The sequence below is a fragment of the Rhamphochromis sp. 'chilingali' genome, assembly GCF_963969265.1.
Source record: "Rhamphochromis sp. 'chilingali' genome assembly, chromosome: 17".
NCBI lineage: Eukaryota > Metazoa > Chordata > Actinopteri > Cichliformes > Cichlidae > Rhamphochromis > Rhamphochromis sp. 'chilingali'.
This window is the reverse complement of record NC_137944.1, coordinates 30,647,800-30,662,211: the sequence shown is the minus strand read 5'-3', so window position 1 is coordinate 30,662,211 and position 14,412 is coordinate 30,647,800.

Here is a 14,412-nt window from a genome sequence, read left to right as displayed (position 1 = left end):
TGTACAGTCAACAATGTGTGTTGTATATATGTGCGTGTGAGGTAACCATGCCTTGTGCTCCAGGGATGGGTCTTTCTGCTGCTTCCCCACCTTTCAGCTCCATGCACCTGGGATGATTAACTCACCTGTGAGTAATTTTGTGATCAGCTGTCTGATTGTTAGACTGGAAACAGTTGGTGGAATTGTTGCTTCTGAAATCTGCATGTTTGACTCTGTGACCTCGACTTACTTTCAGTTTGTCTCTGCGCAGGAAACCTGGAGCTCGTGAGAAAGTATTCCTGTGGAGAGATGAAAATATGGATCTGTCTATAAAATATGGATCTGTTAATAACAACATATTTCATGTACCTATATGTTGTTAATTAAAAAAAAGACTTGTAAGAATCCTAGTTTCTAAGTTACAAGAGTAATAGTAAAATAGTATTTCTATTCTTGTATGAAACACAGCTCTAGATACCACAATTATGACCTTCATATCAATCTACTGACCAAATGTGACACATTTGAAATCTTTACACAATACGTTATGTGTTAACCATACACAACACACTTGTAAAAATCATAGTTTGGAGGTAGAAGCATTTTTTTCCGTTTTAAACCAATAAATTATTTACCTGACCTTGGAGACTTTGGTAGATGTAAACCAAGTTTCAATGGACCGTCAACATGACCCCACTCTACACCCCTACACAGTTTTATTGGAATTCATTTAAAACACGCAAACACTACCAAAGACCTACCACAACCTTCTTGGAAGAAGTAAAAAAAAAACATTAAATGAAATTCAAAGCATTGCACTGAAATAACCGAATAACTTTCACTGGACATCTGAAGTGGTGTGTCAAGTTCAGAGCTGTTAAACTCTTGTTTACAGAGTTTGAAAATAACTTTTTAAAAGATTCTTGTTTGTTTAAAACTCTGCTCTGTTTACTTTAGCCTGCCTTCTTAGATGCTTCTCCTGTGGAGCAGTTGATTGTCTGATGATCTGCTTTTTATCATTTTTTTGTTTCTGTGTTTTGAAGCCTCGGGTGGAAATGCTCAGTTGGCTCCTTGCTCTTGCCTTGGATGGAGTTCCCCCATTTGAGCAGTCCTTCCCACTCCCACCTTTTATCTGGAAATAATATGTGTGGACTGTGTCAGGCTGGAGGTTCCAACTGTTCTTTCCCATATTGTTGTTGCAGCTATGTTAACAGTTCTGAACCTCCTCACACACCTTACCTGGAAACCTGTTCACTTGTTGCCTCCAGAAACTCCCAGAACTACTCACCAGCCCCATGTAGTCTGTCAAAGAAAGTACTTAGCCGCTCACCTGCCTGCCCGCTCTTCAAGCGCTTTCTTCCGCCACCTGTCTGATACTCGCCAGCTACCTTCACACTCCCTCTGAGCCTCCCCTCACTTCCAATGCAACCAAGACCTCTGGTTCACTCTCATTATTCTCATCATCCTCTTGGGTTCCAGGTAATCGCTTGTCTTCTGTCTAACAGAGCTTCCGTGTACCAGTCCAAAGTGTCTCTGAATTTGTCCACCAACTGTCTGAACCCATTAACAATTCATTCTTTCACCGCAAACAGTACAAACCTTTCTGCCGTTGTCCGAGTCTGCTCTTTGGGCCCGCTTTTTGCCATAATACAACATTGTTGCTGTGTGGACTGCCTCTATAGTGATGAGCATGTAAAGTCATTATGTTGCGTGAACCTGGTCTTTATTTCCTCTTTGTGCGCAGCAATGCACAACATTCAGAAAGCACTATGGCGGGGGAAACAAGCGTGTCAGTACACCCTACTGGTCCCCTTGTGTTTTCAGTTAACTACCAGTGCAGCACATGCGGTTATGCGAGTGAACAAATACTAGTCTGCTGTTGAACTGATGCTTCAAAGCCCCGGCCAATTTTTAGTTGTGTTATGTTATGTTCAAGGAGTGTCCTGGCAAATTGCAAACCCCGTTAACTCTATCACACATTCTGTGTAAAGATAATTATGGAAAGAGGATTAGAGGGTTTGTTACTCAGAAGACCATTTACAGAGTTGCGGGTGTTCATTGCAAAATGTAGCTCTGAGGAACATTTGTGTTTGCATGCAAATAATTGTAACGACTTCTGTATTTTTTACCTTTTCCCATGAGCACCTTTATGGCTCCAAATATAGCAAAGTGGTGTGTGACCATGTGACGGTACTCAGAATATATTAAATTTGCTTTCTGAGCATTTGGCTTAAACCACTGAACATATTTCTAAGTGTGCTTACTTTCTCTTTTATATCCCTCTTTTAACCTTTCTTTATTTACTCCCTTGATCCCTTCTCCAATTCCACCTAAACTCCAAGGCTCCCCTCATTGCTCCTTTCTCTGTCAAAGTTAATTGTTTTCTGTGTGTTTTTTTTCTTTTTTCTTTGGTTTTCCCTTCATGTTGTTTGATTGAATTGAGAGGACTTCTCATCGTCACTGCTGCAGGGCTAAACAGAGAAAGGGGTGCCAGGGATAAAGATGGCAAGCCAGAGGGTGACTCAGTCTTCCTTATTCCAAGACACTCACTCACTCCCTCTCTCTCTGTCTCTCTCTCACACACACACACACACACACACACACACACACACACACACACACACACACACACACACACACACACACACACACACACACACAAGATAACACTGATACAAGTAGTTTAACACATCCAGACATGCGTTTGCAGGCCGACACAAAATGTAAAGTGCATTGAGGAAAGAAAAAGTTTCATCCTCATATGACCCATGAGCCTCACTAGAATGTCCTTACGCAATGTAATACACAATATATAAAACAACGCCACACATGTGCTCATGTGCTCACCTCCACGCTCAGAAACCCCCACTTTAATCTGTTCTCCAAATGTTGTTTTCTTCCCTGCGGTGCTGAGCCAGTTTTTCTATTTATGGGGGGGTGTTGAGCTGATGTGAGATGATCGGAAAGTGCCTCGCTCCCATTGTGATTCTCCTTGAGGTGTGTGTGTATGCAAATGCATGTGCGTCCATGTAGATGTTGACATGCATGAGTTCGCTTCTGGGATTGTCTGTGTGTGTACTTGCATTCGCGCCTGTTTCCAGATCTGCCAAGGTGTTGTATGTCCCTGTGTGTTTGTGTGTGTGTATTTGCATTGTGTATGATGGAGATATAAACAGGACTCGGCTCATAGAGAGCAGATGTGCCTCCAATAATGGCTAAATGGAGATGCAGGGAAGCACCAACAGCCAGACTAATCAATGCCTTGAAGTGCACAACTTTCCCTATAAAGGGGTGTGTGCATGTGGATGTGTGCACGTGGCTCTATGTGTGTGTGAGATACAGTTGCTAATAGTTTGTAGCTGAATGTCCACGTCTTCTATTAATACAAGCACACGCACGCAGAAATTTGAAGGAGGTAGCATTAAAGCACACAATGCTGCTCCATGTATTGTATGAATAGCATGCACTAAAGCTAGCAGGCACTCTGGAAATTAAATTTAACCAGCTGAGATGGTGAATTTGTGGAGATACTTTAATCCAGTCTGAGGTCCTGAGTAGTTTTTTATTTTCAGCACTATATTTGAGAGCTTTGGGAGAACTAACTTGAAGCTATTTGGTTTGGATTATAAATGCATTAGGAAATCCAGGTAATCCAAACACGAAGACATGCACAAACAAACAAAATCTACAGAAGTCACGCAGTACCTGTGCTCTGTTTTTAAATTTAAGGTATCAGTGCTCGCCTTCTGACAAGACCATGGAGCCGTACTGGTTTCTTGAAAATCGACAACAGTCTTGTGATGTGAACCAAACTCACAAGGAAAACACTAATTACCGGTAAACAACGTCCTAAGCATCAACGCTAATGAAGCCATCTACGAGCTGTGTGCCAAGAGCGTGCTGCAGGTAGTCACGGGAAGAAAGACATGAAAAGGTAAAGATGGCGAGGAAAAAAGGACTTAATGGAAGAGAAGCAAAGGGATACTGGGAAGAAGGGAAAGTAAAATGAATGAACAGCAAAAGAAACTGAAACAGGAAGGAAGAGATAGTAGCTGTAGGGGAAATGAGGGAGCTCGAGATTCAGCGCAAAAATAAAAGAATCAAATGAGCAATAGCAAAGGAAAGAGAAGAAAAAAGTGATGGAGAAGAGAAGAGAGAAGTATTTCGGGAGGTGTGAGAACAGAACATATCATCCCGGGGGCTCTGTGACTTTCCAGGCCTTTAATGTCTTTAATTAAAGCCAACAGTATTATCGCCGTGCTCCCTTGGAGTGCCATTAGCAAAGCAACAGCTACAGAGCCAACTAATAGAGGAGGAGAAGGGATTGGGTTAAAATGCCTAATGATGGGAAGAAGCAGCAAGAGGGGGGTGGATGGAGGAGGTGTGGGGAGTCATCGAGGCCGCAGGAACGCTGGAGGTCAGGATAGACAGGGTGAGAGTAGTTATTAAGGGTGAAGGGGAGCTGGAAGCCACGATGGACAGAGGGACACACAGGGTGAAGATGATGGAGGAGGATGAATGGAGGAATGGAAGAGGAGGAGGAGGAAGAGGAGAAGGCTTGGTGAGGAGGAGGGGGTGGATTTGTGAAACTTCAAAAGGCCAAAGCTGGAGAGGAGACAGGCTGCCATGGAGAAAGAATTATGGAGCTAAACGTGTGGGCTGACTGATACATGATCACATTATCCCGGCAGCTTGTTTAATCAATCTGACTTCCCGGTCTCTCACATGACCCTGCATCAGAGTGGGGAGGCATGGCAACCACTGCAGGGGCAGAAGGCTGCAGAAGGGGTTTGTCTTGTGACATTTTAATGGGAAGAAATGTGATGGCTTTGGGTAAATTTCACCAAAATGAAATGCGTTTCAGTGCCACTGTATATAAAGATTAATGCAGCGAGCTTTGACATCACCCATTGGTCTGTATTCAGGAAATGTTTTGTCTCGCATGGCCTGGAAACCTGGATCATAACCCATTATCGTTTACTGTCAGTTCAAAGCAAGGATCCAAATGCAAGACAACACAGAGGCAAGGAGGGAGGTTGCAAAAAAACAGGTTCTTTAATGAACTTGCTAGTGGGTGTAAACAACAAAGGGCGCTGCTGAGGAAGAGCGGGCTGAGTCCAAAATATAGTCCAAAGACTAAGTGCAGCCAGAAAGCAGGAACACAACAGAGGAAACTAAAGCTCAAGGAAAAACTCAGGGGAAGAGGAGGAAGCAACTGGAGAGTAAACAAAGACAAGACGAGACACATGTGAGAAGAGTTAAAAAAAATAGCAGAGATGGAGAGACAAAGAAAGCAAAACAACAAGGAAACAAGGAAGATCAGTTGTCAAAACAAAGGAGGAAGTCACTACAACTGGGACATGAGAATCACTCAGACATAGACTCGTAGACAGAGAGACGAGCAGACAGGGAAACATAGGGGCAGAGCTCTTACTTACACATGATCTAACAGGTTAACGACTTTACCTTCATTGTCTGCAATAACATTAAAATCAGGTGAGAAACCAATATCACTGACCTTTTGTCCCTCTTTGGGGGGACACTCCCACTGGGTATAAATCTGGGACTCGCCGCCATTTGACCTTAGAACTGAAGAAGCTTCTCGGATGAGAGGTGAAACGTCTTCAAGCAACTTAAAGAAGTCCAGACACTTTTCTTTGCAAGCTCCTTTGACTACGATGACCTGGATGACTGAGAACCTTCACAGACACAATATCACTGACATGTTTTTGATTCTTCTCAATGAAGCATATCATACGAAATGACCAGCAGTAAAACTTATCAGAGGTCTGCAGAGCAGCGAGCTAATCTTACAGAGCAGCTGAGGGGGGATAACATTAATGTTTTTATCCTGCCGTGCCATCCTAAGGCCCATTTCTCATTTATCACTTTGTACATCCTCGATTCTTATCCTCGCCTCTTTGCCTTGCCTCTTAGTTCCTACCGTTAGAGATGCACAACAAGTTATCATTTTATTCAAGGAGGACAATCTCGAAATTCCAGAGAGCTGCCACTTTAAAGTGGTGTCAGTTAAATATGACATTTGGCACAGCTGGATCATAAAGAGTTATTACTGCTGTATTTTATGATCTCAGAGGTAACAAGGTTCTCTTTTTTAATCACACACACACAAAAGGGTGAAGAGTAGAAGGGAATATTCCCCTTTAACTGAAGCTAAAAAACTCCTCAATCCTTCTCTCTCTTCTCTCCTCCTGCTTTTGTCCTCCAGATGAATTTTAGACACTGGTAAATCCTTCAGTGTGACGTACTGAGATTGATTTCAGCGTCACAGAAAGAGAAAGAGATGAGGAAGCTTAGATTAGAGACACGAGGCAAGCCTTTCATCCTGGGTAGATGCTGACTGAGGGATAGATTTGGGGGGTGTAGTTCAGACTGACTGGATTGTTCCCTTTCTGGCCTGCATCCTGCAAACCTCTGGGAAAACTGTTCTTTGATCCTGGTAAAACTTTATTCAACTTTTTACTGTTGAAACACTGTTTTGTTCTATGTGTGGCGCACGTTTCTTTTAACCTGAAGTTTGAATAACTTGGACAACTGTTTTTTTAAATAATAATAAATGATTTAATTGCAGGACAAAGGTGGTGCATCATGCATGAAATTTTAATTTGTATTAGGAACAAGCCCAATCTGACAGCTGTGATAAACATGCACTATGGCTAGTTTTACACACACACACACACACACACACACACACACACACACACACACACACACACACACATATATATGTATGTAAGCAATTCCATCACTAGTCATGTTTCCTGTATTTTCTATTGTTGTTTCCCACTGCTCTGGTTTTTAAATTTGAGCACTGTGAGATGAGCAGAATATTAAACAAATATTTTTTATGGTTGACTGATGAGCAGGCTTAAAAAACATGAAAGCCAAATGAAATCTTTTCCCACACGCCTTCAAAACCAGAATATCGGGGAGGTTTTAAGCTCCCTTGTGAACTCTCTCGCAAGGAAGATGTTTCTTTCCTGCCACAACACAGAGTAGGTAACAACTCAGCCTTCACACGTTATCGTAGCTTTAATTGTGTCGCTGTATTTAAACAGCTGCTGAATCAACATCTGTTTGCCATCAGATTGTATGCTTGGGGAGATGCAACTGCAGTGGAGTCACAAAGTGCAACTTGGAAAACAGTCTAGAAAGTAAAATGAAGGAAAAGTAAGTGACCGAGCGAGTGTGTGGGTGGGTGGGTTATAGGTTTTTTTTAAAATGACTTCCAGTAGGTGCCAGTAATCCACTGTCAGCTGCTGAAAGTGTTCCAGGTCACATATGAGATACCAAGTCGCAAAGTAAATAATGCATTGGGCATAACACTGCCACACCCTTTAAAAGGTTGGCCTGAGGCATTACTGAAAAACATAATATTAAAAAAGCTTTAGTATTCCCGAGTCTAGCCTGAGACTCACTTAAACCAGTAGGGCCTTAAGGTTTTCAAACTCAAGATGCCAGATCTTTGAAGGATTTTTCTGTTAGTGCTAGCGTTAGCGCTGTGATGGTGACAACCTTTTTTCTTAGTTTGCAAAAACGTCTATAGTCACCTCTCAGAGTGAGGAGCCACTGCAGTTTAAGCTGAGAAGAAAGAGCAGGGAGCGGTTTAAATTCATGGTAGGTCGTGCCTTACCTCCAAAGGACAACCCGGAGCTTAGAGAGTGACTGAAGCTGCAGCCTAAAGAAGAGACAACAGGGTTGAAACTGGGGGCCCTCTGTGCTCATGCCAAAACACATTGTGCAAATATGTGTGACTTTAATCAAAACCAAAGGCTGGGCTGTGAGACGGCAGATGTTGGTCTGGTAATATTGGTTGTGTTGGTTTGGCATAGAGCTGTTTAACTGGGTGTTCTTTAAAGCAAAACAGGAAAAGGGGATGGAATTTGCAGAAGTGCAGAAATAAGAGGTTACAGAAACAATTACGAGAGGGCAGAAATGGATGATTCATAACCTTTTTCATTGGTGATCGCATATTGAGTCCAGAAAACAAGACTTTAACTGAGAAATTATGTGTTCACCACAGTTTAATCATCGGTTCGTCACAGAGGACAGTAACCTTTTCTGGGAATGGAAAAATCATGCGTTGCTTTTCAGCTCAACTGAACTGCTTAGTTGTGTCAGTGAGGTTTTGCTATTTTTACAGCAGCTTGTTATACGTTACCAAATTATTTCAACTCTGATAACACTGTCCGATTTTTATTCTAATTACTTCATCCAGTTCTACACCAGTGAACTACAACACAGAAACCACCGAAAGGTGAAGTGAGCAACAGAGATGTAACAATAGCAACTGTCAAGGATGGGATGTATGAGACAGCGAGTGAACAACAAGTTCTTGAAGTTGGACAGTGAGAGATGGCACTGTGGGAGGAAGAAGGCGGTACAGTGCTGTCCACGGTGTTTTGCTGGGAAACCGTAGACTCTGGCACTTATGTGAATGTTATTTTGGCGCATATCACCAACCTAAACACTGCTGCAGACAGTTTACATCCCGTCATGGCAGCAGTATGTTCTTTTTTCAACAGACTAATGCTCCCTGCCACAATCCAGAGTTAAGACAATTTCAGGGTGTTGGCGCCAAAGCATCAGTACACTAGAAAAACAATGAAGGCACACAATGCAACCAATAAGACCTAAAGAACCTACACAAAACACTTTCAGATGACTCGTGGAGTTGATTCTTTGACAGGTCAGGGTTGTTTGACATCAACTCCAAGTCTGTGTAATGCTTTTTATGCACATAAAGCGGGTTCCAGTGATTCATCTGGGACACTTTTAGAGTTCAGTATCTCACTAAAAGACATATCATCTCCTGCAGAACCCAGAATGAAGTCACATGAAATAAGCAAACCACTTTCTGCACTGCCTGGGAATTGAACCCAGGTCACAAGAATGGGAATCTTGTATGATGCCACTACACCAGCAGTGCTGCATGACTGGCTGTTGTGATGAATCATTAACCATTTAGCATACGTGACATTTTATTTTTCCAGGTCCACAGCAGGTGCATATAATTTCGTGAAAGTGGTAACCACTACTAAAAGGGAGCTCAAACACCACTAAAGTCAACATATATAGTAAAGTCTTGGATGGCATGTGCTTGGACTATCTAAATAAGGGGTGCTATAGGAGACGTCATCAAATCCAGAACCAAAGAAATCTAAAAGAGACTTGTACTTAGACACTGAACAGTGACTTTCTGAGGACGTTGGGCATTTGGCATGCATCAGATATGGTCTATGGATCAGTGGCTCACTCCCATGAATCACTTTTTTATTATACACATACAGAGCAGCTGATCTGTTTGAAGGATAGTGGTGGACTCTTAAACACCACATGAGGAAATCAGGAACTAAAGGCATCACTTACTGCCTGCCTTGGAATTGAGCACAGGTCATTCGAATGGGACTTTTGTGTCTATATTGGACCATAGACCAGGTAACAAGATAGTCTGGTAAAGACAGTATGTTGCAGTATTATGCAGCATAAAGCTCTCTGCAATTTTTTGCTTGGAAACCTTGGCTCCAAACATTCATGTGAATGTTACTTTGACATGTGGCACCCAGCTAAATGCTTCTGCAGCGCACCCCAAGCAAATGCATTTCTAGCCTTCTTTTAGAAAGGGACTACACCTTTTAGAGGAGACCAACATTTCCCAGGTGATTGTAGCCTCCAAATTCTCTGTTCTCAGTCTGGCCAAGTGATTGTAGTATGTGCTGGAAAAAAAAGTCTGACTGATGGAGGCCATTTTGCAACCTAAAGGTCTTAAAACATCTGCTGCCAAGGCCGTGTTGCCTTGTACCACCTTTGTGAGGATGTGAGGCATAAAGTCTAGAGAATAGTGTCTCAGCCACATTAATAACCTTTGACTTTACAGATGCAAAGCAGCTGTGTATGCTGAACTCTTAAATGCATTTGAAGAAGCGTAAAATGTAACTTAAAGCACTGCCAGGGAATTAAACCCAGGTCACAGGAATGGGAGTCTTGTATGATATCATTACACTAGCAATGCAGACTGACGCACAAGTATATGCAGTAGTAGTAGACAAAGGTCTAAAGATTTCTGAAGTTTTGGGAATAAAACCCAGGTCACAATAATGGGATTTTTGGATGCATTCACTAACAGTCTTAAGCTTGAAAGAAGGAAATTGGACTTCTTTGAGTTTTTTAAGACGTTTCACCTCTTATCCAAGATACTCCTTTAGTTTTTTGTTTTTTTTAAACTATAAGAACTCCCATAATCCCAGAAGGTTGATTCTGATCATCTGGATGTTGCATTTTCAGGGACAAACGTTTCAACACTCATCCAAGTGTCTCATTCAGTCTCAGCTGCCTGCATGTATCCCAGGTTATAAATAGTATGCTTGCATAATGAGTTAAAATGGCAACACTGACTAATAATGGGTCGTGAGGTCAATTTCATGATCATTAATATGCAAACTGTCATGACCATTGATCAATGGCCATGAGTACCATTCACAGAGAGTTGCAGAATGGCTACCGTCAAAGAGGTGTAAGATGGTCTCTTTAAAGTTGAAGACTGATCAATGGTGAACTTTCTTTAACTTTAGAGACAGCTAATTTAGCAACCCAAACGTCCTGTTGCTATGTGATGCATTTGGCATGGCCCGCTGAGCAGTCTTAGAACTCATAGTTTACTTTATGATGTAAGTCTGAAGTAGAGGACACATAAGATTTATGTGCACTGCCTGGGAATTGAACCCAGGTCACAAGAATGGGAGTCTTGCATGATACCACTACACTAGCAGTGCTGTTGCAAGCTGGCCACATATGTAGTTGCATTTTTCTGTTACCTAAAGGTCTTAAAGCATCTTTTGCTCAGGCCTTGGTAACTAGTGCCACAGCAGAGTCTTGTCTTTTTCCTTTTATAAATCTACTTACAGTTTTTATTTCTGTGACATTATCTCGCTAGATGATCAGTTAGGATAGAATTATTAAAGACACGAGCTGCAGAGAAGGGCTAGAGGTGAGATATAGCACACTGCCTGAGAATCTTATATCGTTAGCTTCATAGCATAAGTGCCTAAGTCATTGACTTAGTCAAATGACTTAGGCAATTATGCTATGAAGCTAACGATATGATACCACTACACTAACAGTGCACCAATCAGCTAAAGGTCTCAGCATACAATGGTCACTGCACACGGCTGGTAACATCATCATATACCCACATCCACTTATATTTGCTATTACGGCTCAAGTAGCCACTGCAGTATTCTCCTGAACAATTGAAGCAGCCAGTCAGACAAAAACTCTACATCAGCACCGATGCAGGAGGAGGAGAGCGAAAACGTGAAGCAAAGTAACCTGGTCATGTACTGTACTTGGACATCAACACGAGACTTTCTGAGGATGTGACGCACTTGACATGATTTAGTCTTAGAAATCATAGTTTACTTCAGGATGTTAGTCTAAATTAGAGGTGGCATAACAGTCTTTGCACTGCCTGGAAATTAAACACAGGTCACAAGAACGGAAAGCTTGTGTAACGTGAGGGTTCACTAGATGGTTGGGAATCTCTCTGAATAATTAGGAACAGCAAGACGGAGACGGATAACTTTTTAGCAGCCTCTTTACTTTTAGCACCCTGCAACAACAACCCACACTTCCTGTGTGCCGCCCTCATGAATACTTCACTGGCCTCTCAGAAGCCAGGAAATCTTATACTCAGATCAAAACAGGGAAAACAACCAGGTAGATATAACACATACTTATTACTGGTTTGAACATGCATGTCTAAACATTCAAACATGTAAACATGTAAATATCAAAACACGTAACCACCAAATAGCTACATAACTAGCTTTATAACCTTTGTAAACACCTCTTTGTATATCAAAATAGATTTAAATTTACTTCTACACTTTACATTTTCCTCCCCCCCTCACATAAGAAACGTCCCCGTTTCCCTACAGAAAAGGAAGAGAAAAAAAACCCCCAACATGCTGCAAGCAAAGGGGACAACAATAACACAACAGCAAAACCAAAAACAAGTTCAGTTCAAAACATAGTCCTCGAGGTATCTGGGAGGCACAACTTGACGTCTCCCACATCGCCGTGAAACACCAGATACTCGATGAGGAGTTGAAGGGACAATGTCTGATTGGTGTATCACCACATGGCCAGAGGGAGAAGTCGTTACAGTCTCAGACCGAGGAGAAGGGGACAAAGGAGAGTGGGAATGGGGTCGTGACTGGTTTAGAGGTGGTGGCTGACAAACCTGAGGGTCTGATGAGGTTGCAGGGCTGCGGCCCTGAACATTCCAGCTCCCTTCAGCTGCAGATTTTGAAGCTGTGAAGGGCAACGCACCTGATAATGCAGTCAACTGTGGAATCTGGGGCTGTACAGGTATGTCACCAGCAGGTGAGTTGGTTCCACCTTTAGGAACAGGTGCTTTGTACGGCCTGAGACGATTGTAGTGAACAATTTGAGTCTTGTCTGATTGGTCCAGGAGGTAGCGAATCCTGTACGTGACACCAGGGTTTTCTCCATCTGTTCCAAGGCACTCCAATATCTCAAAGGGGCCCTTCCAATGTGGAGCAAGTTTCTGCTTTGCTGTAGTGGGGTCATTTAACCACACCAAGTCACCCGGAACATAAGGAGTGTGTTTGATGCCCCTATCATACAATTGTTTCTGCTGGTTGTGGGCACAATCTCTGTTCCATGCAGCAGTGCTGAAGGCAGACTGAAGTCTCTGAGTCAACTGGGTGACGTAGTCAGCAGGAGAAACAGAAGTAGATGATGCTGACATGTTGGTAGGCAACAGCATATTAGCAGGCATCCGTGCCTCATGTCCATGTGTGAGAAAAAATGGCGTAAACCCCGTGGTAGAGTGAGGACTGGTGTTGTAAGCCAAAGCAACTTGATTGAGGCAGTCATCCCATTCGCCAGGCTGCTGAAGGAGTAACTTAGCTAACTGGTCAATAAGTGTTCGATTGAACCTCTCGACCATCCCGTCGCATTGAGGGTGATATGGGCTGGTCCGTGTCTTCTGGATGCCTAGCAGCTGACACAGATGTTTCACCAGGTCAGATTCAAACTGACGTCCTTGGTCCGTGTGTAGCATTTCAGGGACGCCGTGCTGACAGATGAAGTTGTCAAACAGGCATTTTGCAACTGTTGTGGCACGTTGGTCTGCGATAGCATAGAGATTGACATATTTCGAGAAATAGTCTTGAACAACGAGCACGTACCTGTTGCCACGACTCGTAATGGGGAGTTCAAGTATGTCAGCTGCCACCTTTTGAAATGGCTCCGCAGCAACAATTGTTTTCATTGGAGCTCTGTGATGAGGTGTGGGATTCCGTCTGGCATCACATGGAGTGCATTGTGTGCACCATATTCTGATGTCACGTGACATGAATGGCCAGTAATATAGCTGCTGAGCACGTTTCAGGACCTTATCTGCTGATAGGTGACCGGACACTGGGTTGCCATGCAGCAGCTGTAGGACAGTGTCTTTTAAAGATTCAGGAACAACCAACTGATGCAACACTGACTTTTGGGACGGGTTGAAAGCTTTACGACAGAGTAAGCCATTGTGAAAGGTAAGTCTAGAGTACTCATGCCATAGCACTTTTTCCTGAGGTGGGCATTTTTTCATACGCCAGTAGGGTGGTTTCTGACCCTTAGCTTTCCAGCCAATGACTTCTGACAGTACAGGATCTTTTTGTTGTTCACTTTTGAGATCATCTTCAGGCAGCTCAAGCACAAATGTGGATGAAACAGATAGCGCTGCACACTGCAGTCGTGGATCAGGAAGGTCATTGCATGGAATGTGTTTTTGGTCAGTACTGCAGGGACTATGGTTGGGCGGGCCTGCAGGACCCACGCACCTCTCTTCAGGTTTCAAGGTAGCAGAAGCAGTGCAGACTGTGTCCTGCTCTACGGTTTCACCAGTGACAGGGCGACGTGACAGTGCGTCCGCATTGAGGTGGCGGTGGCCATCTTTATGAATCACAGTCCACTCAAAAGGATCAAGTTCAAGAGCCCAGCGAGCACGGCGACCAGTTCTATCACTGTCAATGGGTATTTTCCGAAGACCCAGGAGGGGCTTGTGATCCGTGACAATAACAAATGGCTGCTTGTAGAGGTAGTGCCGAAAATGTCTAACTGCCCAAACAATGGCCCAGAGTTCTCGATCATAAGTCGACCACTTTCTTTCTGCCTTTGTAAGCGCATGGCTAGCATAGGCAATGACTTTCTCTTGCTGTCCCTGTTTTTGAGCTAGTACACTGCCAATAGCTGTGCTAGAAGCATCAGTATACAGAGAAAATGGCAATGTGAAGTCAGGGAATGAAACCACTGGAGGGTTTGAGAGGGCATGTTTCAGATACATGAATGCATCCTGGCACTGAGAAGTCCATTGAAAAGTTGCATGCTTCTCAGTGA